The sequence below is a fragment of the Pezoporus occidentalis genome, unplaced genomic scaffold (genome assembly GCF_034315485.1).
Source record: "Pezoporus occidentalis ecotype Australia unplaced genomic scaffold, CSIRO_AGI_Poc_V1 ctg8, whole genome shotgun sequence".
In the NCBI taxonomy this organism is placed as follows: Eukaryota; Metazoa; Chordata; class Aves; order Psittaciformes; family Psittacidae; genus Pezoporus; species Pezoporus occidentalis.
The window spans coordinates 7677045-7704344 of record NW_026916158.1 but is presented as its reverse complement, the minus strand read 5'-3'; the positions used below and the strand labels follow the sequence as shown (position 1 = coordinate 7704344).

Here is a 27300-nt window from a genome sequence, read left to right as displayed (position 1 = left end):
CAACAAATTATCTGACACCTGTCATTGTGTTCATTTGCATTACCTAAGCAATTTAGCCTCTTCAATTAGCCTCCTTAGTGGTAAAGGTCAGGATAGTTATCAGGTCTTAGTAATCACCAGGGAATCAGGTGGAAAACCTATAAGAATCAGTCTTCCTATCTCAGGCTTAATATCTGTGATGACTTTAATGTCTTCCACTACACCTGCAACTGTGTTTTATGTTGTTTCCTTATCCTGTATGTGCAGTGAACACCTCCCAGGGCTTCACTGGGTGCAATTGTCACTAAAGCTAAATACTGTTGTCCCTGGATTACCTCTGTGCTTTGAGCTGTCATTGAAGGTAAGTGCATAATATGTTTAGTACTGTAAGTAATGATATTCACAGCCTCTCGAGGCAAGAGGAAACATAACTTCGTTCAGCAGAACAACAAAAGTAGGTCATCATGCTAGTTTTGCTTTTATGTCACATTAGCTATTTCTCTTCACTAGTGCACTTCACATTTCCTTGTAATAAGCATCCTTCAAGTGTGAACAGTAGAAACTGTTGGAAGTTCTTTTCTTCACTTAGATGAAGTTCACTTCAGTTTTGTCAGAGTGGAAGTTGCCTGTGTAAACAAAAGACCACTCTTTGTTTAAAATCATTTGACACACAGATTGTGGGTATGCTGAATACTGTCACAGAACAATTTGGGTAGGAAGGGACACAATCATGTGGTTCCAACCCACCTGCCACAGTCAGGGCCATTTCCACTAGAGCAGGTCGCTCAAAGCCCCATCCAGTCTGGTTAACAACAGGCCCTACAGTCTTTTTTAATTTCATTACAGCTGAAGCACAGGAAAACTGCACAGCTTTTAGAGTGAGGATTTCTGCTGACAGTCCTGTGAAAGATAGTGTAAAAGATAGCCTATGAAAGGTAGTGTAAAAAAATATTGTGTGTGGGATAAACAAATCGATAACACAAAACATGTCATTTTTCATAGCTGGAAGATTCTGTAATGAAAAGATATTTCATTCACATGCAATAGAAACTTCAAAGAATAGTGTAATAGGACCGTAATACAACACATAATGTCTCTGCAAAAGTACAACACAATTTTTTCTCTGATTGTTGTGTTGATGCTAGTATGTTACTGAAGTGAGAAGACTGTATTTGATATTGAAATAAGTTTTTTTTTTCTTTTCCTACTGTCTATAAAACTAGTATTTGATCCCAAACCTCAGTGATGGCTTTCCTTTTCCTTTGGTATGCTTTGAATTACAGCTAAGAAACATTTAAATTATGTTAAAAAAAATTAAAATACTCGTTTCTGAAAGCATGATGATAGCAGACAAATAATTTTATTTATATGTAAAAAAAATAGTGTGCTTTTTCTCATTAGTTCTACCAAGGCTGTTAGTTCTGTATCATCATTATAATTGTCTGTCTCCTAGTTCTTGGTAGTAACATCTTTTTTTGTTTGGTTTGCTTTTTAGTCTTGGTACTTTGGAGATTACATGACTATGTAATATTGTTGCCATAGTGAACATTGTCTGATATCAAGGGGCTGACAGTCAGGAGGAATTATGAACCTAAATGATGTGATGTCCATATCATTCATCAAAACAGTTATTACTAGAGAAACATGCTATATTCGGGAGTTTTTTACTGTTAAAATAATTCTGTCACTGTGTTTTAAATTAAAAATGTTTTTGTTTTCACTGTATTGTATATATATTTTTAATGAAGAAAATAATTTTTGTAAAAATTTCTTTTATAATATTCTCAGATTCTTTTCCTAACTAGGTTTACACTATCACACTGATCTAGTTAATCTGTCTAAGTGATAGTCTAATTAGCAGACAGCACAAGGCCATGTATGTCAACTGACATTTATTAGCTGAGGGAAAGCAGGAGAGACATATAATTCTGTCATCCCTCCAGGGGAATCAGCCAGCCACAGTCCATCTCTTATCTAGGCAAAATAGAGAAAAAACTGACTAAAAAGGAGGAGTTAGTTGTGGTGCTTAGTTTTGAATACCTTAGCTGAAATGTTCAAACTATGGGTATAATATTGAAGCCTAAGAGGACTTCTGTTTTTCTGCATAGCAAGACTGATGTTGGAGGACTGAAGAGACAGAAGCTATCTATGCTTTAAAACTCATTTTGTGAAGGGGAAGATAGGGAGACATTCCAGGATCTCGCCTCCTATTTCTAGGAAGGGAAAATCTCATCATTTTCATTCAACATTGTACTTACAGTACTTTTCCACTAAATAATATGTGCAGAATTTTGGAAGGGTTGTTCTCTTTTAAGAAAGAAATCTAATTCTAGTCTTACTTCTCATCTTGTATGATTATTCAGTAAGTAAAAGAAATCAGCATATATGGTCTTGCATTACTCTTCATTTAGGCTGAAGAAACACAAAGAATGCAAAAAGGCAGAAGGAGGGCGTAGTTTCTTTCTTTCTTCCCTCAAAAAATTTACCTTTTGTTCATTGTTTATACATTGTTCATACTTTCCTGATGTTTCTGCAGCTACTTTGCTGTAACATTACCCAGAGTCCATATGATTATAAATATGAGTAGGGCTCCATTTTCTTCTTGAGTCACTGATTAGATGTTAATTTTTTAGTAAAGTGGAAATTATTAACCTCTGATGTTGACAAATCTTAGTCTTCAGTTTGACTATGTATACAGTAAAATTTTCTTTCACTGTGTTTGATCAGTTCACGTTAGTGCCTTGAAACAATCGATATCACACTGTGTTCAAAATCATCTTTCAAGGGACACAAAGTAGTCAGGTGAAAAAAAATCTCAAGAGACCAGAATGAAACTAATAAGATTTACTAATAGCTTTTGCTTTTGTAATTTGAAAAAACCCCAGAGTACTCTCTGAAAAGCCACACTCTTAATTGGATATTGATCTAAACAAATATTCTCTTTCTAAGTACCTGTTAAAATCAGTTATCACTATTTGTTAGGACACATTATATTTACCCTTATTTCTATAGAATTGGTACTGCTGCCCTAAGTTACATAAAGATACATTAGCACACTTTTAATAGACCTATTAAATTCACTTTGCTTTGATTTACTCAGTATTTGAGTATAGGCTGTGTTCTATACAGCTGCAAAGATACCTGTACTGAAAATAATATGATTATCACAATTTTTCCTACTATTTATTTTGCTAATTTGCACAAAGCTGTGGTTTATGGAGCACTTGTGTTTTATCCACTTTTAAAAATGCCTTATATGTGGCTTAATACAATTTGCCCTTCAGTTTCACTGAAAAATCTTACTTTCATTAGCATGTTTTGGCTTTGATTTTGATTACTTATTTTTCATTGATGTAGCGAGAGAACACAGCATTATTCTAGAAGTTGTGTATCATTCTTTTTCCAGACTCCTTTCCAGTTAAAATTATATAGTCACACAGGCAGAGCTGTGCAAAGCAGGCAAAACATATCAGTGACATTTTTTTATCCGTTTGCCAAGTTCTTAACAGTTAAGGAAAAAAAAGAAGAAAAAAAGAAACCAAAAAAAACCCCCCAACCAAACAACAAAAAAACAAAAACTAACCCCAGAAAAATGTGGAATTAAATAAACTACTTCCTAGAAGGATTAATGGAATGTGATGATAAATACATAAAATATTTTTGGATTTGGGTTTGGTACTTTACTGTATAAATCAAGACTGCGTCTTTCAAATCAAGCTCAGGTAATAAGTTGGAATTTCTTAATTCTTACTCTGACCTATTCACACTTGCTTTTATTTTTCTCTAAAAATATTTAGAATAGAAACATGATATTTTGGGAGGTAAAACAGTATAGGAGTACAGTAGATCCAGTTATATCTCTCTTAAGCAGATTTCTACAAGATATCCTAGTCCCTTCCTTGAAGCTACACCATTACAAACACTTTTAGAAGTATAGCTCAGTCCCTAAACTACATTTGTATTAAATTAAAGAACAAAAAGCACTAGAATTTATAGCTTGATTTTACTCAGTAAGAAAATTTTTAAAAAATTAATGATTGTATCAGGTCAGGGAAACTAAGAACTGATTGCACTTTGATCATTGAGCTATAGAGCTGTTGACCCCACATTAATTTGGCAATAATATATTGTCCTGTTTTCTGCTGGGATAGAGTTATTTTTCTTCCTAGCTGGTACAGTGCTGTGTTTAGCTTTCTGAGAACAGTGCTGATAACACAATAATGTGTTAGTAGTCACCAAATAGCACTCATCCTGATCTACGACTTTTCGGTCTCTCATGCTCTGACAGTGACGAGGGGCACAAGAAGCCTGGAGGGAGCAGAGAGGACGTCTGACTCAAACTAGCCAAAGGGGTATTCCATACCACAGTACTTCATGCCCAGTATATAAACTGGGGGGGGGGGGGGGGTGTCACCCAGAAGGCCAGATTGCTGCTCAGGTCAGGCTGGGTATGGATCAGCGGGTGGTGAGCAATTGTATTGTGCATCACTTGTGTTTATCATCGTTTTCCTCCCCACCACCCCTTTTAGTTTTATTTCTCTCTCCTTGTTATTCCCTTCTATTAGTGGTATTGTTAAATTGTACTTTATTTATTAAGCTCTTCTTATCTCAACCTGCATATTTTTACATTCTTTCAGTTCTTCTCCCCATCCAGCCTGGGGACGGAGGGGATAAAAGAGGGGCTGAGCTTGCAGCTGCATGGTATTTAGTTGCTGACTGGGTTTAAACTGCAACGCATATTAGGTTACTATGACTGCAGAAATTGCCTGTTGAAAGCAGAAGTCATTCAGTCTTCTCTCTGTTCTCAAACCCATACTTTCATTAAGTTTGAAAAGACTTAATTATGGTTTAGTCTTTTACTTTTTCATTAAATTTGTGATATCTGTGAGTGTGATTGAAAGGGATTGGGGTTTAGAAAGAGTCACAAATACCTATACAGAATGAGTGACTGGATAGATAGCTCCTGTAAGCTAGGCTGATAAAAAAGGTATCAGAAACAGTATTTTAATGCTCTTCATTACAATCCACAGCACTGTAAGAAGAGAAGGGTGCCTGGCATGAGGCAGCCACTCTTCAGTCTCTTGCCAAATGCTGAAGACAGAGGAGGTATAAGGTCTTCTGTGTTGACTAAGAGAAAGAAAATTGTTAAAGCTCAGATTGGGAAATGAGCTGTCAGATGAATTCTAGGCAAATTTCTAGATAATATTTTTGCATCTGAATCTCCTGGTGTGCAAGACAGAGTCTACTAGCATGCTGGTCCAGCAGCCAGATGTGGCTTTAAAATGACAGAAACCTTTAAGGTGATATATTTCTGTTGTTGGTATATTGGTATGTTTGTGTTCTGTTGACTGCAGAAATATCAGGCACACAAGCTGAGACAGGTGCAAGTCCTATCTCCATCTAGCTATGTAGGAAGCTATAGCCAGAAAGGTTTGAAAGTACGAAGGTGCTCATGTCTTCCACTGCAAGACAGGCATTGTTTCTGACATCTAGTTTACCAGTAGACAAAGTGCAGACAGATCTTTGCAGCAGCATTGAAATGCAACATCAAACCAGCAGTTTTCTCTTTAAAAATCTTAGTGATTTTGTGTAATATTGGGATTTCAGGAGAAATATATTAAAATCTATGGGAGAAAAACAGCTACCTTTTGGTTTTTTTTTTTTCCTGCAATATATTATTCTGTTTGTGACTAAGATGAAGAAATACCTTTGTGTCTGTTCCAGAAATCCAATTCTGGTTGCCTTTTTTTTGTTTGCTTCCTATCCCAGACTTTTTATATGATAGTTATATTTAGCTTGAAATAATGGAATTTGCACAAACTGTAAAGACTTCAGCAGTATGCCTGTAGAAGCCTTATTTATTTGTCTTTTGAACAAATATTTCCCTAAAAAAAAAAAACAAGAACATGAAAATGCTAGCAATGGCAGTATTTGGAATTAGACTCTGAAGTCTAAGTCTGAAGAAGACCTGAAGTGATCATTCAGTCTACATCATTGTTCTGAGACAGGTTTGATAGCTATAATTCTATTTTGTTATCTCATGGATGACTAATCTGTCCTGAAAGACCTGAGGTACTGGCAACCCCCCAGTTTACTCCATCACCTCATCATCTTTTCTATAAGAAAGCTTTTTCCTAGTATCATCCTTTTTCTTTTTTTTTTTCCTTTTTCCTCCTCTGGTCATATCCATTATCTCTATGAAAAGCAGCTTTATCTTTACTTTTGAGGAAGCTTTCCATATTTTTTACTATAATATCATCTCCCTTCAGTCTACTCCAAACAATGACTTGAATAATTAGTTGTGTGCATATCTCTGTTTGTTGTTCACAGGTTTTTCAGATCCTATGTCAGATTTACTTGAATCCACTTGACTTCTGTTAATTCTCTTGTCAAGTGTGTGGTGTCTCCTCACTGGATTTATCCTTCTAAATACACATATTTGAATTACTGCATCAACCCTTGCACAATCTTCATAGCAGTTTCATATAAACTCACACAAATTTATGACAGTGTGATAAATGTCTAATCACAGACGATGATGATATACTCCCCATCTCATTGAAGTAGGGCTATTTGAATAGGAGTCTAAATATAGTGTTGCCATTCTCCTGAAAGGTTTTTTTCTTTGAACTAATTTGTTTCCCCTAGCTTACAGCTGTTCAAATACCATGATGCATGCCAGCTGCCAATAGTACTAGCTTGCTTCTGGAGCAGCCTGGGGACATTGGAGCTCAGGGAATCTTGTCTGCGTTTTGTTTTCCCCAGGTACTTGCTGGGCCAGGAGTGAAGAAGCTGACATTGGAGTACAGGTGTTTTAGTTCAGTGTTGCGAGAAGATTCCTCCCTTACTGCGGTCCTTCTATAGATAGTTACGCAAACTCTAGGGTTTCTTTGACTTTACAAGACAGAGATTCAACTTCAGAACAGATTGATGCCTAGTTAGGTAGAGCATAATGCTGAATGTTACAAATTAAGACCAGAGAATTATCCCTTGGTTTAAAGAGAGGTGAGATGAGTTTGACATTCAGCTCCTCAAAAAGGAAAGAAACAGAAAGTGGTCTTCTGGCTGTTACTTTGTGGACTGGGATGTTTTGAGCCTTCACAGAAAACAGAGTTTTTGAATTCACTTAAATAGAGTAAAGACTAAACAGGAGAAAGAACATATAATGAAACCCAAAATGTAAGCACAGTTGGGATATTACATTAATATACCAATTTAAATGCTTCTGAGAAAGAAAGCCTCTCTCCTTTAATAAATGAGACTTCCCTAGAATTTGTAAGGATAAAATTTGTCATACTGAAGAAAGGATCAGAACAAAAGTATTTTGGAGTTCCAGGTCCATCTACTGGTGAAATTGTTCTTTTGATGTTTTATAGGGCAAGCCACATAGTATTAAAAAACTGCAGACAACTTCATTACCCATGTAAATAGTCAGAATTAGTAAACCCAGTGAAATTACATGAGTTCACAGTAGCAATAATTTCGGTTGATGATATCTGAAGAATTTTCTTCTCCATTAACCAGCTTTGGTATGAACTGATTTTCTTATCAAACTTTGTCAAATTTCCAAAGTTTTCAGAAGGTATGATCCATCAGTACAAACCAGAGCACCATCTCCATGCAGTGGAGTTGTGAAGGTTCACAATGAAAGGATACAGTAGTCAAAGAAGCAGCATGAAGAAGAAATCTCCCCTGCTGTTTCCAATCATGTTTTTGGCTATTTGCCTGGCTTCAGAAGTGACTTCTTTTTATTATTTTCTTGTAAATATTCATTTGGCTTTTTCGTATGTGAGGTAGAAAAAGGCATTTTTGTTCCTCTCTTAGCCACTTTTCAAGTTACCTTGTTTTTTGGTAATTACCAGTTTAAGTTGAATGAGTAAACAAAAAAAGTACAAGAAAAAATTACCTATCCTCAGCAACTTATTCAGAAATATGCAGGAATAATCAAGCGAATAAGGGAATGCACAGGATATGTGCATATCGTACGATACATTAATCAGCTTGATTTGAACAGACTAAATAGCACCCGTCATTAAAGTTTGTTTAGGCAAGTATATGACTCATCATTTATTTTTGAGAAAGATATATGTAGTTACAAAGCCTCCTAGGAAAACTCCTTGGCACACAGTGGAATTGTGAGACTTCTCTGATGTGTTCTGATTCAAAAAATATCAAGCCTACCTGTTTTAATTTAAAAGCACATTAGATAGATAAGCTAGTAAAACTTAGGCAGTATGAAAGTTTAAAAATAATTTAGTCATTTATGCATGCAATTCTTTCAGATTCTACCTCTTTGCTATTCTAAGTCATTATTTTATTGATCATCTCTGCAACATATAAAGTGTTTTACACAAACACTATTGCATGGTGCTGTCAGTTCACACTCTCATTATTTAAATATCTCTGGCCAAGGAATAACAACTGATTGTTATGACTAATTTTTGGTTTCATTATTGAAACTGTTAGATTTACTCAACATACAAAACCTTCAAGTCTACCCCATTTTCATTTAAAAGACAAAGTTCTTGTAGCTTTGGAGAGGAACTGATTTTTAAAAGTCAGCTGGAAGTACTACACAGAGGAATGCTGAACAGGAGGACTCACGTCTTTGCAGACTCTGATCAGAGTACCCCAGGGAATTCCACACTTCTATTTAATAATAAAAAATGTTTCTTCAATAAAGAGCCTGTGTTTTCCAAAAATACATTAGTGCATCTGTATATGCCTTGATGAACTTGGTCTTCATGATTGGGTGACCACAATTACTGAATATAAAAACCCAAACAGAAAATACATCACCCCTTCTTTCCCCCTGTTCACTGTAAGAAGCTAAATGTTTTGAACAGATGAACTTATGATGAAATATGTCTCAGAGGAAAAAAACTGAGCCATAGATCATGAGTTAAAACTGTGCTCTTCTTAAGAAAGGAAATTAGCATAAAATTTAATGCACTTTTTGGTTCTTCAAAACTTATGGAACTATGTCTAGGAATAAACGCAGCCAAATTTTGTAATTTTGTTAAACAGTATCTTCTACTACTCAGCAGGTTATAGGATGCCATTGAATCAGGAGGACATGCCAGAAGGCTGTTCCACAGATTATATTGAGTTTGATAGATTGGCCACCACAGGCATTTAAGAACAAAGGCATGCACAGAATATATCTATTAAAATTTCTGTGTACAGGGAAAACTATGTACAAAAAATACTGATGACATACATTTCCCTATATTACTTACAATTTAAATAGTAGTTGTAAATTATAACCATGGGAAATAGCTAATCGATTGACAAATTAAATATATTCAGTAATAAAAATGGTTGCCACATGAACTTTAAAGATAGAACTTGGGAAGTATCAGCTGTACCCAGCCTGTATGGATTCGCTGTTGAATTGTTACTGTTCATTAGATTTCTGCTGCTTTAGCTGGTATAAAACGATCCAACTGCTGATGATTTAGGATAACCCTACCCCTTGATTGAGGTGGAAGACTTAAGTCAGGAATGTCTTTGTTAAAGTATTTGGATACCTGAAGTTGTAATTATGAGATTGGAATGTTCAGAAGATCCTAGCATGCAAATACCTTTTATATCAATGAAAAATCAGTGTGGTGCTTGAAGTATGTCTGCATATATACCTTTGATACATTTTTTTTTTTTTTTTCTTGGATCATCAAGTTGATCTGAATCTTGCTGATGACATTGGCTTTGAGGTAAACAGAAATATTTTGGGGTGGTGTTTTATTTTTTTTCTTGTTTGTTTTGGTGGGTGTTTTTTTTTTGTTTTGTTTTTTGGGGATTTTTTTGTTTTTTTTTTTTAAGGAAGTGTCTGAACATGGCAGTTGTCTACTTCATGTTGACTTTTAACATAAAAGCCAATTACTACATCTTTAATAATTTAACTTTTATTGGAAATCTTTCCTATAAGTCATTACTTTCGAAAACGCTACAGTGTGATGGTGGGTTCCTCCCACCCCATATATAACTCTGTTGACTTTAGGCAATTGCATTCCATCTACGGCTGCTATAGTTTATTTTCAGATGTACCTGAAGTTGGAGAAGCTAAAAATTTTTCTTCCTTGCCAGTGTCTTTCTATCTAGAACTCTGTGTTTTTTAAAAAACTGTTCTTTGTAGTAAATATCTCTTAACCTTCTAAATGATGAATAATGTGTGATATAGTAGAGACATGAGATAAATCTAAGCTTATAAATCAGAGGAAATTTACTGAAGTGAATATAAATTCCATCAAGATCTAGCAAATATTGTGTGTTATCATGAAGGCAGGTTAGATTAAATTCTCAGGTGTACTCCCTAGGCAGCCTTATCAATGCCAAAGGTTGTACAAAGAGTAATAGTTAGAAGTTTTAAAGCAGCCACGATTGCATTCTCAAGTTTTTTACATATAAGAGAACTTTTTAAAAGAATTTAAAATAACTGACAGTGATCAGCAATCAAACATCTTTATACTGTTAAACGTATTTATATCGGAATGAACTATTAATTGTTTGATAATAAATTGACGTACAAATAGTGGAGCTTTATTTACAAATGGAAAAATCACTAAAGTGGAAAAAAACATGCTAATGATAGAATTTTGCATTTAGGAACACATTTATCCTTTCAAACAGAATGGACTGCTAATCTTAAACAATAAACCCTTCATTATGGAGAAGCACTGAATGAAGCATAACCGTCCCTAACTGTCATCTTTTATATAAATGTAGAAAATACGCACATTCCTTTAGCTCTGTTTCATGGATCTGTTGTAATCAATCAATAGGTGTTAATGTATACTACTTTAATATATAACTTGAATTCTGCAAGTTTCTCCACAGATGATATGTTTAAAATATAAACATATCATAAAACAGATGAAATCGTTAAATCTAACTCTTTCCTGAGTTTTCTACAGTGCAAATATCTACTGATTATCATACAAAGCAAGGCTGCACTGTCTTTTATGTCTGCCAAACCTGGTGAAGGTCTTCTCTTGGATCTTCACCTAAGAAATGGCTAAGAAAATTGAGGCTGTTCAGCCTGGAGAAGAAAAGGCTGCGTGGAGACCCCGTAGCAACATTCCAGTATCGGAAGGGGGCCTACAGGGATGCTGAAGGTGGACTCTTCATCAGGGACTGTAGTGATAGGACAGTGGGTTTAAACTTAAACAGGGGAAGTTCAGGTTAGATATAAGGAAGTTGTTCTTTACTGTGAGAGTGATGAGACACTGGAACAGGCTGCCCAAAAAGTTGGGAATGCTCCATCCCTGGCACTGTTAAAAGTTGGACAGGGCCTTGAGCAGCCTGATCTAGTGGGAGGTGACCCTGCCCATTGCAGGGTGGTTGGAACTAGGCTGGAAACCTAACCATTCTATGATTCTGTTTTTTTTTTCTTTTCTCTTTCTTCAGAATTCTCAACTTATCTTGAGCACAATCAAAGCAGGTCATACATTCTCTCTTGAAAAGCACTGAACATTGAACATTTCATTGTAATGTCCATCCTGGTTATCAGGAGACAAACTTGGAGGGTAATCCAGGTTTTTAAGTAAGTCCTAATGATAGTTGTAAGCAAAACCCTTGAGACTGATGTTCAAAACTCTCATGCATTTTTCTGTTCCTTGGATCAGAGCATATAAATAATTTGTATTAACACTAAAAGTTATTACACTGAAGTAGAATTGGAAGCCTTCTATGATAAGTGTGTAGAGGAATTTAGAAAGCAAGCTTCTAAAACTCTTTTCTTTAAATGACCAACATTAACTCAGGTGCAGAATAAAAGACACTCTAAATATAATCCATTAATAATTCCATGAAATCTTGCTGTGTTTATGATCACTATTCACATTTGAAAAATTATTTTATGTTTTCAGTTTATTTGTTATTATAGTAATTTATTATTATTTAAATTCTTCTAAAGCTATTTAAGGCTTAAATGCATCTCTGGAATGTGCCTGCATTTTATAGAAAGGCTTTTTTGCATATCCTGAATTCCTATGCTCCTAGAGTGTGACTGTGGAAGATTCTTGATCATCTTATTTCAAAAACTGCAGACTAAATATTTGTATCATTAACAGCTGCCTACAGGAAATTTTGCCATATTAACTATGCTCTTAGGTTTAATTCCTTCTGGTGTAGCATCAAAATTCATGAGCCTCTATGTAAACAGAAAGTTTCCATTCATCATTAAAAGTTACAACATGCGCCCAATCAGCTGAAAATCTAATGTTACATTAAATGTTTTAAGGCATATGTACATACATTTACATATATGTTTCAGAAGTGGTTTTGTTTAGGATCTATACGCTAATATTTTTGCTTTTATTAAATACAGAGTTCAGTTAAATACTGAAATACTGCTAAATAGAATGCACAGTAAAGGGTAATGAGAGGACAAAAAAAAAATAATATACTGAGCTTGACAGCTTATTAATGAACATTTTTTCTTTACATGACTTAAGCCTTCCATGCACTGTCTTGTACTATTTGACAAAGTTTTACTGGCAGGTCCCAATGCAAATTTTTTATGTCCTTGATAAGGCACATAATATAATTAATGCTAGATCCTAACCAGTTTTATCCTGTACATAAATTTGCCAAAAATCTAATATGGTGTTCACTGAGTTCCTACAGATAACTTCTCCCAGTTGGCTTTTGTTTTAGGAGCACACAAAACAAAAGCACGGGAGTTAAAATACCATCACTGGTACTGGCAGCAGAAATCTGAAGTTTTTTCTGTCTAGGGATTTGCAGGAAATGTAGGTCTTGTCTATAGCTGCTACCTGTGACACTTGATGCTTCTGTCTCTAAGAGCTTGTCTGATTGGAAGTACTTAGTTAACTCATGTTAATTTTAGTGAGATGTCTAAGGTAATGAACATTAATAAAATTTGTATGGACACTCTCACTAACAGTAGTTAGTGTAGGAAGAAATGGTCTGATCAGCTGAGCAGGAGTTTTGTCTTTCAGGGGTAGTAGTGTTGAGTGCTTTTTCAATATCCCATTCCTAGTGAGTCAAGGTTTGCCTTTTCAGAATGAGTAAATAGTTGTATCTATCTATCTATCTATCTATCTATCTATCTATCTATCTATGCTACTAAATTTCTCTCTTCCTTGAAATGCAGCTTCAGTTATACTGCCAATTTCCTATAAATCTGGACCAGATTTTTCATCTATAAATAAAATTAAGGAGGTGTAACTTGTATTTAAGTCTCCTCTAAGGAAGCATTTCATTGCTCAGTGTGGCAGAAACATTTATGATTTTCAGTTTACCAATGCCCAGAATAGTGCTACTATAGTGATTTCAAGACAGTTCATGGTCAACCCACGTTTTTGTTGCATCAGGTTGAACCCTCTGCTCAGAATCCATCTCTGATGTATGTGTGCCTCCTAATCTGGAAGCTCTTTCCTTTTAGAAGCATTGATAGGCAAGTGATTTGACTATATTGGAAGGAAGTCAAGCATTCCACATCCCTGACTCGAGTCAGAGCTTTCTGCACAACAGTTACAAGTGCACTGTAGATTAGAGGTACATTATTATTAACAGGAGTGGTACATTAAATCCACTGTGCACAGCGATTGTACTAATAAAATGCATTACTTGGAGTTTTAAATCCTCAATCTAGAAATTCAATTAATTTCTAAGGAATCCAATATTGAAATACAAGAACTTTGCTCATCTGCTGTCACCTTGTAAAGCTTCAGTATCTTACCCTGTGGTAGAATGAATTTTGTATACAAACATGCCATGAAAATCTTGGCTTAAGATGCAGGTTTTTAATTTCTAAAGCTAGAGAGTAGCATTGTTTCAAGACAGAGTGAAATAGAAGTTCCAAAACCTTGTATTGCCTGTAAACACCCCAGTTCCCACCTCAACATCCTGTTTACGTAAGAAAACCTGGCAGTATTCCATCCTCCCTTTATAAAGTACAGACTCTTCTGAAATTTTACTCATCTAAATGCAAGTTTTCATCAGTGATGTCTTATTTTACACAAAAGAATTTCTTTTAATTTTCATGTAATAACTTTCTGACTTTTCATTTCAATCCATTGCTTATTCATCTGCACAAAACACATGAAGCGCAGTGTATTATTCACTTAAAGGGTACTCATGGACGTATAAACCCTGATGAGCCACAACCTAAAATAGAGTTCAACCCCACTGTATTTTAGATAATTTTATTAGAATCGGCTCTACTCTGTAATTATTTTGTTAAGGATGAATATTTTAAATATATTACAAAGCAAAATGCGTATTGCAGCTAAAGAATTCTAATGGCTAGAACCTGTGAAAAAACACTCGTGTTTAATTCAGAAAGGAAAAAAAGGCAAATTTAACATATGAGAAGTAAAATAATTTAGAATTTTAAATAGAATAATATTCTCTTAAATGACTTCTGAGCTTTGCCATCTAATGTATAAAAGCCCTCAAGCAATGGCTTTAGTTTCAACATAGGCAGATGGAAGGATCGACAAAAATCATCTAAGTAAGTGCTTTATTAGCTGCCTGCTGTTCTTGGAGTGGTAATCAATAAAAAATATTTCTTATAAATTAATATTTTGCTAGTAAAAAGGGATTATTTTTTTTCTTGTGACTGACCTTAACTCTCAAAATCTGAATGCACTTGTGGTGCCTATGAGTTATGAAACTTTCATACTCAGGAATATAATAATCACCTTTCACTGTTGAGATATTCTATAGAACATGCATTAAGTCAGTAAAAGGTATGAATTCTCTTGTGATTTCACTCCATCATGAGTTTTCTGTGCCAAAAAAAATTAGATACCCGTTTTCACTTTGGCTTTACCGAAGGATAAGGCAATGAAAGCATTAAATAGCTGAAGTAAAATTAGAGAGTCTTTCTTGTAGTGAAGATTGTGTCATAGTTGTGTGATGTCATTTTGAAAAGAATACTGTTTAAGGATAGTGTTGGACAAATTTTGTCTGCTGCTCAAAAGAATAATGTGATACCACACTTACTTACATTTGTTCAGGACATTTCTTGCCTGATTACTTTCAGTTTCAGTGGTCAACATTACACACTACCTGTTTTCACAATAGTAAGAGTCTCCTGGGAATATCTGTGCATGATCCCAGACAGTGATATATAATTTATGATACTCGTATAGTAACACTGTGCTTCCAAAACATCATTCAAAATAGAATGTTATTCAGTATACAGGTTATTTTGATCTCAGCATGCAGGATACAATAAAGAGTAGTACATAGACATAATTATCTTTTTATTTTCTAGTTGCTGTTTGATGAATGCAGTTTTCTGGTGCTTTATACATGAGCCACTAGATCATGCCCTGAAACTTCAAGAAAGTGAGAAGATAAGGACTGTGACAAAGTTGAAGTTAAAATTAGCTTACTAAATTTGTAGCATTGTTGAACTGGAGAATGCCTTAAAAAGAAGAGTTCAGTGCAGATAACATAAACATTCAATTATTAATGAGATATTTAGAAATATTTGGCACAGATACTGGACAAAACGTGGAAAATGGTGTTGATAGATCTAATGATGTCTTTGAGGCTGTCATGAAAGATGTTGGAAGTTAACATGATAAAATATCAAGCTTTGATGGCAAGGATGGTAGCTGGTTAGAATTTGAGAGGTCGTCCGTGTACTGGGTGTCCATTATATGTCATTCATAGAAACCATTCTGCCTCAGATATGTAAAAAACCCATGTAACAGAAGTTCAAAAAGCTAGGACTTTAAATATAATTTAAAGTGTGAGTTCTTTTTGCTTTCACCTACAGAAGTGAGAAAATCTACTTTCTTTAGTTAAAGTAGAACTAAATCTTACATAAAATATTTTGGTTTATAACTAATGAGTTTACTTAACTAAGGCAGACCATTTCCTTGAGATCAACCACTTCAAGATAAAAGCCTAGCCAGTTTCTAAGACAGGTGTAGCCATGAATTTTCTTATGACTAACACCCTGAACAATGTTGTTTGTTATATTCATTTTAACTTTAAACAACTACATTATATTTTTCAAAAAATGGATAACAAGATTCTACATCTCTGAGCATCTGTCAATACATTCTAGAACAAATTTGTAAAGGTGGTTGTAAGACTTAAGCTTTATTTTCCTAAAATCTAGGGGAAATGGAATGAAGTAAGGTGAAGCTTAAAACAGATACTTCAGAAATGTCCTTCTAAATGACAAAAAAATTACAAATAGAAAAATAAAACATCTTTTCATAAATTTTAAGCAATAAGTACTAGGCTCAGATTTTTCAGGAAATTTCAAATTTCATTTCAATGCTAAAATGAATTCCAAACTCTTCAATATTTGATATCAGTGAGAAAAATTCATACTTGTAACCAGGATATGTTTTATGAGAGCTCCTTGTCAAAAGGAGAGCTCTTGACAAAAGCTGTTAATAAGAACTAGGGTACATTGTACTTTAAAAATCCATTTGTTCTTCAGGTGCCTAATTAGGTGAAAGTTTCTTTATGGCAGAAGTATTTTAAAGGCAGAAATATCTTTGCTGGACATGTGAAAACTTTATGGCCGTAGGGGTCTACGCTTACTCCTTTTTCTTAATGAGACTTTCATTCTTTACCTTACCTCATTAAAATATGCCAAGCACTGGGAAATTCTTTATAAAATGAAATTAGATTTATAAAGATTAGAGTAACATAAAAGCTCAGATGGTTTGTTTTTGAAATTGTTGATTCAGAGCTGGAAACCCTTTAATGTTACTCAAGACAAACTTTCATTTTTCCTTAAGACTTTGTCCCTATCCTCGCCAAATGTATTTTCACTGTATAATTTAAGACTGTTTTTAAAATTTTAATAATTTTTATTAAATAGAATACCTGAGGTTTCTAAGCTTCCATTTGAAAATGCACTTCAAGTTTTCCCAGCTGTGATAATATTTTTCTCTATTTAAAATAAGGCAAAATATTATTAGTGTTTAAACTACAGGGAGCTATCCACAGAGCAACTGACTCAAATAACATTATTAACCTATGTATTATGTACTGTCATTTTACTTCCAGGACATTACTTTCTTAGTCTCATTGGTATAATGTGCATACACTTTTTCCTTACATGTTCTCCAGATATAAGAAGCCACCCAATTAATAACTGTGTGTGCAGTTCTCTATTTAAAATTTGGTAAGTGCTTACAGCATCCTATAGAAAAATGTTATGAATATTCTTTTATGATAAATACAGTTTGATATCTGCACAGACTTTAGGGGCAAAGACCACATGCAGTTAAGATAAGGAACATTTGTTAACATACTATAGCTTTTTGTAAGCCAGGTAACTCATGGCTTCCAAAGAACTTGTGCAGAAACTTAGGCAAAGCTAGTTAGGATAAGAAGAAATAACAGAACATTCCTTTTGTAACAAGTAACTTTTTAAAATAAGAAGGAATTTAGCCTCATAAATGGCACCTTCAAAACTAATGAATCTTTTACGCATTTTATTCTGCTGGACACTTATTAGTCAAACTTTTTTTGGGGGACTGTGTATGTAGTGTGCCAATTCTCAGAAGAATTTGTGCTGTTACATATGCTTCTAGCAAGACATAGATTAGGCTCTGATCTTCATGGTGTCATATCTGTGCCAGCCACAGTTCTAATGTGAAAATGTATGCTCTGCCATTTTAGCAGCCTGAGTCTGACTGCTGCTATTTCTTTTCCTTTTCTTTATTTCTTTTTTTTTTTCTTTTTGTAAAGAAAAGAATTGTGGCTAATAAAGCTTATTATGAGCTCCAGAAGGCAACAGGTCCTGGTATCATGTTAGAAGGGAGAGAAAAATAGAATAGAAAAGACAGAAATCTAAAAATTATTGAAATATAACAGTGCTTCAGAAGACACTTCAGTTCTTTACAGAGCTTTTCACTCCTGACACAGGACAATGCCTTTGACATGCAGGAGCTAAATGGAGCATAGACTGGAGACATCTACCATCCTCGTCACAGCTGCTACCACATCATGGAGAGTATTGCTAACACAACAGAAAAAGAAATTAACTGCCCATCTGCGCAGTGTAAACCATTTTGTCTAGTCATGGTTGATTAGCAAGAGAAAATGGACTTGTGCTAATGTTAGGGTACAGTTCTGGAACGTGGAAGACCCAGACTCAAATCCCATCTTTGGCTGATGAAAAGAAGAGGTTTTACTGTTTTAGTATTTCAGGCCTATTTCAGTGCTACTCCACAGCTGCAGTGCTTTCGGTTACCCAGCTTGGAGTCTGCCCTCAACAAGCCAGGTAGTTTGGACCGCTGAACTCGGGCCAGGAGAGTGACTTAATCTCTACAAATTTTATTAGTTACATCAACACTTTAACAGCAGTGTTCCAAGGAGTCTAGCATGCTTTTGAAGTCCACTAAACCAGATCCTTTTATTATAAGTATTTCACCAAATTTATTTTCATGTCTTTCAGTACACGTTCTACAGCGAAAAGAACCTTAGAGGCTCTTTCAGCATTTGTGCTGCACTCATTAAATTACCTGTAGCTTTGATGCTGGAAAACAGAAGTCTGTACTTCATGAGTTCAGGAACATTCAACACTTTTAATTGACTTTTTTTCTTTCCTGCTTCTTTCCAAAACATTAAGAGGGCATAGGGGGCAGGGAGCAAGAGAGGAAAAATGTTAGTTTTCATACTTACATAAAGTAATGAGCACAGAAAATTGTTGACTGGTTTTACTCACCTGGAGGTACCCATTTCAACACCCATTCCAATTCTGTACAATTTTATTTCCATTAAAATATTTTTATGTGTTTCTTTACTTTCTGGTAAGGAATTAAGGAATAGCCTTACTGCAAGATGGAATTTACATTTCTGTATATATAGGGGTTGGTAACATGTGTCCCCTACATACTGCAGAAGCAGACAGTACTTAAAGTCACAACCAAAAGAAAGACTTGCTCTTGCTACTCTTCAACCAGAAGGTCTTTCTTCCTGTTTTCACTCTGCATCAGCCTCTGCCATTGCATTACATTTTTTAACATTTCCATATGTTAGGAAGAAAACTGTGGGACTGTTCTTCCTCAAATATAGTTTCCATCTAAATACTCCTGCTGAGTGGCTGCTCTCCACTTTAAAGCCTTGGTTTGTAATAATAGTTTGAAATCTTTTCCTTTAAATCCATGTGCATTACGTGCTTTAGGAGACTGGATAAAAAAATCTAACAATTAGAAAAGGATAATTTGCTTAAAATACAGTTGAAAGAATTGATCCCAATTGTTTAGGTTTTCAGTTAAAGCTCTGTTGAAGTCACTTTTAGCATTATAAAAATCAAGCAACCACCTCATGAAGAAGAAATAGTACAAATTAGAATGAAAATTGATTGAATTTTTTAAGTTGAGAAAGCATTCCAAGCTAAAAGCACAGTGTCTCTAGGGCAAATCAGGTTAAAATAAGTCTTTTGCTGTTGACTATTAATCATTTGGAACTTGTTCTTTGAGTGGTCAAGAATAATTTTCTCTGGATTATGTGATTAAAGAGATCAAAGAGTTCATTATTGCTTTAGATAAATGCCAGCAAGTTCTATTATTCTACATGCAAAGAGAACAGGTCTCCAGTTATCTCCCACCATTTCAACTTACGCAAAAAGTGCCCTGTGCACTTTAATTAGTTATGTATCAAAGAAATTTTTTTCTAGGAGTCAAAAAAAAAAAAAAAAAGACAAAGGAGTGAACATTGCTCTCAGCTATGCCAATGATGACTTAGTCAAATTAGTGGGGATATTCAGCTCTATCTAGGGACAGAATTGGGGCCATGAGGACATGGAACTTCTTGATATTTGGGTGGTTTTATTTTGCTTCTGTTACTCCCTAAATATAAAAACTGGCATTTTACAGCTTCATTTTTCTGACCTGCACAGTTGTGTTTCTTGATTCGGATTCAGCTCATTGTTTTAACTTGCAGCCATGGAAGGAAATTCCTGCTGTTCTCGCTAGATGCTGAGAACAGCATAGCCCCTCCTGGGTGGCTGCAACTCCACAGGGGCCTCTTGTAGCCCATGAGTTGTGTAACCACCCATCTCAGCTTTGGGAATCAATCCAGGGATTCACTTCTTTCTCCATCCAACTGTAATCTGTAGAAATTAGGGGTTTTCCTTTGCATTTTTTTTTAAACTGCCAAGTTGTTAGTCTTATTAACCTTTAAGATGGAAAAAAATTAGAATTATGTTCACTATGGTAATTTATTTTTGATCAGAAAGGGTTATTCCAAGGTGTTGCAGGAAAAATAAATGGAGATCATTGCACAGCTTATATTTTCACTCTAAAACAAAAAAAAAACACAAAAACCCAGAACAAAAATATTTTAGAGCTAACATTACAAAAAAAATAAAAAAGAAACTGATCTTAGTCAGGTTTCCCCATTATATATAATATATTAAGAGATATTTCTATGCCTGACTCATGTTTAGAAATGCAGATTCATGGATTAATGCCTTTTACACTGGTTCTTCTTTTCTAAGGAGTTCATGTGACATTTCTTCTCTTTTCTTTCCAAGTCCTTCTGATAATATTTATGTGCATCTGTGAGCCATTATTTTGAACATATGCATGGTGAGTCGTTCAGATGTTTTTTTGTTGTTTTTTTTTTAAGAAATAAGCTTGACTTCTACTAGTTCTATGAAATTTATTGATCTGGCTACTACAGTCTGATCTTTGCATTGTTAAATAACCAGATAAATAGTAGAGAAAGGCAGCCATCTCCAAAACCTAGGTCCAAGATCAAATCTGGCTTTTTATAGAAGTATATGGCAGATGTGAAATGAATGTTATTCTAATATTTTATATAAATGAAAGTTGAGTGTGAATGAAATGAAAACCATTTCTTAAATGTAGCTGGAGGGTTGTACTTTAAAAGGAGATGGTTTTGAATTCTAAGGGCCAGATATTAAAGTATTTATGAACTCATTTCATATTAAAACTAAGTTCATGATGCAATAATGTACCTCAGGCCTGGAGAGAAGAAAGGGTCAGCATGAAAATCAGGGCATGATATTCTGTGTCTTTCAATAGGTAATACTTCATGGTCAGTGCTCCTCCTAGTATTCACATTTTAATCTATCATATTTATTTAAACACTTACTGAAAACAACCCAGCTTACTATTTTGTTTAATTGAGACATCTGCCACAAATATTCATTAATTTTGTTTTTTTCATCAAAAAAAGATTATAAATAAACATATATGTTCTGCAATAATTCACAATGGAAACTCAACTCTTCGAATTCTTAAGAAAAAATTTTCACCAAGGTTACTGTAATTTCAAATGAACTCAAAATCTTGTCGTCTTCTTGTGGCTATCATATTTTTATTTGTCAAAAGAAAAATAAAAACCTGTGATTTAAAGTAGGAAAAATACTTTTTTCAGCTAAGAATTAGTCTTTGCTTTTTAATCATTTCTATTATTTCCATTAAAAAAAGTTAACAAATTCAGAAATAGAGATAATACTTTAGGAATAAAATAGATTTCTTTGCATTTTTCAGTCATTTCATTTTCTAACCAGCCTTTCTAAATTGTTTAAGCCAGTGCTATCAGTTATTGCATCTGTATTTACTGGCACTAAGTAGGAAATAGCATAGTGAAAAGACTGATTTTACTGTACCTTTCAATTTGGAAGATGGTCTTTCCAAAAGTGCTACAAATTTATTGATGCTCTTGAAATCTAAGGTTAATTATTAAAATCAAAATTCCACACCCCACACCTCTACCCTCACCCCCAATTTTAATTTTGTTTAATTTGTGGGTTTAATTTACTGTTTTATTATCTTGTATTTATGGTCAGATTTCTTTCTCTCAACCTTCTAATAGCAAACCACATTTAAAGTATTACCATAGTTAGTTCTCAAATTGTTGTTTCACTTTCATTCTTCAAATACTTTAGGAGATGACTTCCTTTCTTCTTTCTGCTTCTCTATCACAAGCTACATTGTACCCTCACCTGCTTTGTTTAAGGTGATTCTGCTGGCAGGCTTTAATAATTACCCTTAAATTTAAAGCACCCCCCAGAGTAATTTGCTAACATAGCCCAACTGACTTTCCTCAAGAAAATAAAAAATACTTGCATTAATAGCACTATCATATCACTTAAAATATTAGACAAAGAATCTCCTCAGAATTGCTACTGCTTCAGTTCAGAACAGGCATAGAGTCTCAATAATACATGGCTTTAATTAGAGCTGGACAGAACATTTATAAGACAATTAGCCACTCCATGGACTTTTACGCGTTCAGACAGAAGTTGAATTTTTTTCTTAAATGAGAAATGTAAAATATTCAGACAAAGAGACCTTCCTGTGACTCAAAGTATGAAGTACTATGACCCTTTGTGTTAAAGAAAACATTTTCTTACAAAACATCATGTCCATTATATAAAGAAGATTCAGTATCCTGGGTTATTCATATAATATTGATATTGATAACATTGATACAAGATATTCACATAAATGTCCTGTCAATTGCAGCAATGCAAAGTAGCCCACACAAAATTAAAAACACTCAGAGCATAGTTCATTGTGGAGTACATGTTACAAAACAATTGAAATATAATTACTTGCATTTCACAGACTAAATAAAGGTAAAATCTAGAAAAAAATATGGCACAAGAACATGGTTAGTCTTTTTTTAAAAATTACATTTTGTATACTGTGTCTACAGCTACATTAAAGCTATAGAGTCCAAGATTCCCTTTCATTTCTTTATTAGACTGTGCTTTCTACTTAGATCCTCTTCTTCTACTTCCAGCTCTACTACAAATACTGTTTCTTTTCTTTCCTATATAACTCTTAAGGAGTTGTTATGCATATCTCTTAATCAAGCTAATGTAAGTTTTCTTGTGAATGAATCTTGGAATGAATCTTTGTTCTTTCTAGGCACCCATCAGTTCTGAAAAATGAAATAATTCCTTGCTTTATATAAAGAATAAGGAACAAGGGACACCTGCATCTTATGATATATACATTTAAATAATTATATTGTAAATGCAGTCAGTTATTTCAGAATACATTTAATCCAACTTGTAGACAATCCAATGACATCATGAAAATCACTTTTTACTCCATTTAGCTTAATGTTTAATAGCAACACTTCTGAAATATGAAAGAAATTTTGCTGGTTTCTCAAAATTATCTTTCCCTCTTTGCAATTTTTAGAAATACAGTAATTGACATGTCTCCTGTCACTCAGAATTCTCACGAGAATTATTCTAAGTATTTTCCCCAAATCTGCGTAAATTCTAATCTTTCTATGTTTTTCCTTTCACAGATATTGGGGTATTTAAAGTATTGCAATTTATCAAAGTTCAATCCCTTGAAAGTCTAAAAAGTAAATGTGTGCCCTCAGGGGCATATAGCACAAAAACTTGTACTTGTCTCAAGGTCATTGTACAAATTAAGATATGAATGCACCTTTGGTTGCAGAGATATTTTTAATTAAGAAAGAGAGAATAAAACGAGTTTTGGATGGTAATAGAAGGTAGGATTTTCTTGAACTCCCCTATATTTGGTTGAATACTGTAAATATTAAAAGAACCTAAGCAACTGTGAGTGATGTTGGTAGGTGATTTGAGTTCCATCTAAGTTGGCATCTTGAGATATTTGACCAACCTTTTTTATACTCTAAAGCATTTGTTCTAAACAGAAAGGAGTTTTTAAGAAAAAGCCTTTTGCAGTAAAATGCAAGTGTTTCTTCTGCAGGTTGGTTGAGGTAGTTGACTCTACGTCTTAATCAGGTTTTCTGTCCTACAATTATGACCTTGACTACTTTTTTGAAGTCAGTGATGATCATCCTTTGAGGAATTATGGACTGTTAAGAGGTCTGTTTTCAAAGGACTCCAATGGAAGAAAGTGATGAAATGGTGATTTACACTGCTAAAGATTATATACAGTCCCTGTAGAGTGTATGAAAATCTATGTTTTGTTCATTGAAATGTTACTGCTTTATTCCTCCCTCACATCTCCAGGGTAGCTTCAGCAATTTTTTAGAAATGTGTGAAAATGTCATTCTGCCCCAAACCCAAATCTTAATTAAACAATGCCAAATTGTCCTTGCCTACAATATGTATAGAACCCATATAGTCTTCTATTTCAAATATTTTTCCTTTTTTTTTTTTTTTTGCCAATGCAAAACCTGCTTAAATTGGTCCAAGGCAAAAGTTTGGATTTTTTTCTCTTCCTTTCCCTAATATTTATGGTCCAGAATCTCCCCTTGCACATAGTGTAAATTCAGCCCAAATTGAACTGTCAATCATTTCTGAATAGATTATGCAGGAGATGTTGACTGTGAAAAAAGCAAAGCTAAGAGGATGTAAGATGCGAAAAAAGGGACTGTTGTGGTGTATGCAATTAGAAGTTCAAACTGGAATCTGCTTTGCTCATGGAAACATCAGTCAAGATGATGCAGCAGACTCATTATGGAAATTCAATCTATGGTGCAGTTAGGAGAGCTCAGCTAGTTTTCTAGTAGTGTTAGAAACTACTATAGTTTCTACTTCAATAAAAAGAACATTGTGTAAATATATCCTGAGATTGAGTATATATTTTATGCAAGCTTGATTGCATATTTTAATTGCACTATAATTGTTAAACATATCTGTTTAGTATAATTTTTTTTATTAAATCTAAATTCTTGGTATTAGACAAAAATTCTGATGTCACATTTACAGTTCATTAAATTCAGAATTAAATTGTGCAACTAGACTAGAGAATTAGAGAGTAATTTGGAAAAGCATTTTATTTAATTGCTTCTGTAACAGGCTAGGCTAGGTTTCTGCAAATGTATTGTACATGTAACCACTACAAAAGTTCATTGCAGCATCAGGATTTCATTCCATTACTAACATGTCCACGTATATTAGGCTAACACATAATAGATCTTAAAAATCCCTATAGCATGAATGTTACAGATATGCCTCCACTTCAGTCTCACAGATTTTTAAAACAGTACTACAATGAAGAAAGAATGAAACAGTGAGGTATCAATGTTATATCAAAACTGCATAAATGTAAATAGGGTCTCAATCTCAGCCAATGAAACAGGACAAATCCCAGCACTAACTTTTCTATGCTCAGTTACTGTTTATCCTAAGTCAAAATGCATACTCTGTGCTAGTATTTCCACTCTAGAAGTAAAAATTAATAAATAAAAACAACAAATAGATGTTAGGGAGGATGGTGGGGAATATATATTCTTCACAAGATAAAATTTATCTCTAGAGAATACGTGTGATGAAAATTCAGTACACTGTAGACTGGATTTTTAATTTCTTTAAAGACAGGATTGTTGAGGACTAGTGACAAATTATTTTTCTTTGGATTTTTACGGTTCCCTTTTGTGACCCCTGAAGGACTGCAATCCTGACCAGTGCGACTCACACTGTGGAAGTGCATCAATAACCAGATAATTACTGAAGGCTCCCAGAGAGTTTCTGTTTGGGGTATGTTTCTCACAGCTGAAAGGGGTTATGTTATACCCATTACAGATACATGCTACAGGAGCCTTATGTTTTTCTCTGAACCTTTTCTTTGGCCACTATTGAAAAGTGGTTCAGTTGCTAAATCAATAATGTTCCCTTCCAGAATTCCAGGCAGTCACCCTGGACAGCTGCTCACTGAAGTCCATACGGAAGGTGTTCATGCAACCAAATATCAATATCTGGAGTAAATGTGGAAAATTTGTTTCTCATGTAGTGAACTGTCCAGCCAAGCACTGATGTTTCTGTCATTCTAAAAAGTGAAGCTTCCCCTGGCTCTGTGTGCATATGGTCTAGGAAGTTCAGTGCTGTTTGTTTGCTGCATCAGTATACTTTCCTGCTATTGTTGATCCCCAAAATGTCATTTTTATGAATGTACAATGAGTCGCTAGAGCAAAGGGACAAGGGAGGGCTATAAACAGCAGTAAAATTTAAGACTTCAGAAAATGTTAATAGAACAAAAATTCACAAAGGTAACAAAAAGAATAGTTGTCTCATCTGAATAACTGAAGAGTCAAAGACAACCTGCTCTTTCAGAACTGGATGATGAATGAGAAAGGAAAGTCCTCTGCAGTGACAAATGATAGTAAAGTTGTTTTCCATCTTTCTCTGTGCTGCTTACAGCATTCAACAAGGAGGCAGGGAAAGAGCTGCTGTGAGGGCAGAAGGGGATGACCCCATCTCCTAGGAATTACAAGAATAAAAACTTGCAATATGACAATTGCTGTTATATCAAAACAAGTTTTATTTAGATTAGTTTTTATTTACAGTACATTTATGCTGTGGGTACAGATTGGATATTTGGTACATGCTTCTATACCTTCTTTCTTACTAAGCCATAGCCTTTCCTTACCAATAAGCTCATATTAATTACATGCATACTGGGGGGATGTATGCATAAATATGTGTATATACTTACATCAGTATGTATGTGAATTCAAGTATCTGATAAAAATACCATTACATCAGTGTTCTGTTTCCTAAAAATAAAATCTCTCCATATAGGAAATGTATATAAAAATATAATCTCTACATAGAACAGACGTTCCCTCTGTTGAAATGTAACTGTTTGACAATTTTGCAGGCTCTGTTTCATTCTTGTATTAATAAAATTTGTAGAACTTTGTAGTTACAAAGTCATAAAATTATTATCTCTATATCTTTTACTAGAGTAAAAGGAATTAAAATCTACACCATTAAAACAAAGTTCCTGTGTGCAGTTTCTATTGTAAGACATTGTATTTTCCTCCACTGAGAAAAACCCCTCCAGCCTGTCTTTTTTCGTAAAACATACATATGCTAAAGAGAAGTTTAGTGCAGTAATCTTTTAAACCTTTTATCTCTTAGTTTTCAGTTCCTTGTAGATTTGAAGTTAAACTTTATATAGAACTGTCTTTTTTCAAGACAGGTGGTGTTTAAACATTTCTGTTTGTAGAAACCTTTTGGTTTGTTTTGTTTGTTTTTTTTTATTTCAACTTGGGGTGAAATCCAGAATCCAGCCCCATTTCTCCTTTCAGTCTAATTTTAGAACTCTTTGAGTCACTGTTTGTACCCTCTGCCACCAATATTTGCAGTCCTAATGAATGTTTCACTACATGCTCTGCTACAGAAACACAACAAATACCTGATACTGAATGCACTTGCTAAATTAATTACTTTTTTTTTTTTCCCCACTGGGAACTCAGAAATATTTAGTTTAGTTTCTATATTATTGGAAAATTTAAAATATATCAGTATGTCACAAGATTCATCTATATATCAGCTTGTGTGAGAGAACTTGCAGGAGTAAATAATAATGTATTTGATATGACTGAAATAATAAATTCCAGTTTAGAGTAAAGCTTAAGAGTCACTTACTGACCATG

General features: G+C 34.3%; 1 protein-coding gene and 1 long non-coding RNA gene across 2 annotated transcripts in view; both read left to right on the top strand.

Annotated features, from left to right (window-relative positions):
• The window catches only part of BCHE (butyrylcholinesterase), a 320419-nt gene that overhangs the window by 71926 nt on the left and 221193 nt on the right, over nucleotides 1-27300 (top strand). The window lies entirely within an intron of this gene.
• On the top strand, nucleotides 53-26417 carry LOC134155712 (uncharacterized). Its single transcript, XR_009961691.1, has 3 exons — nucleotides 53-340; nucleotides 6745-6788; nucleotides 25542-26417. It is a non-coding gene; the product is annotated as an uncharacterized LOC134155712 (long non-coding RNA).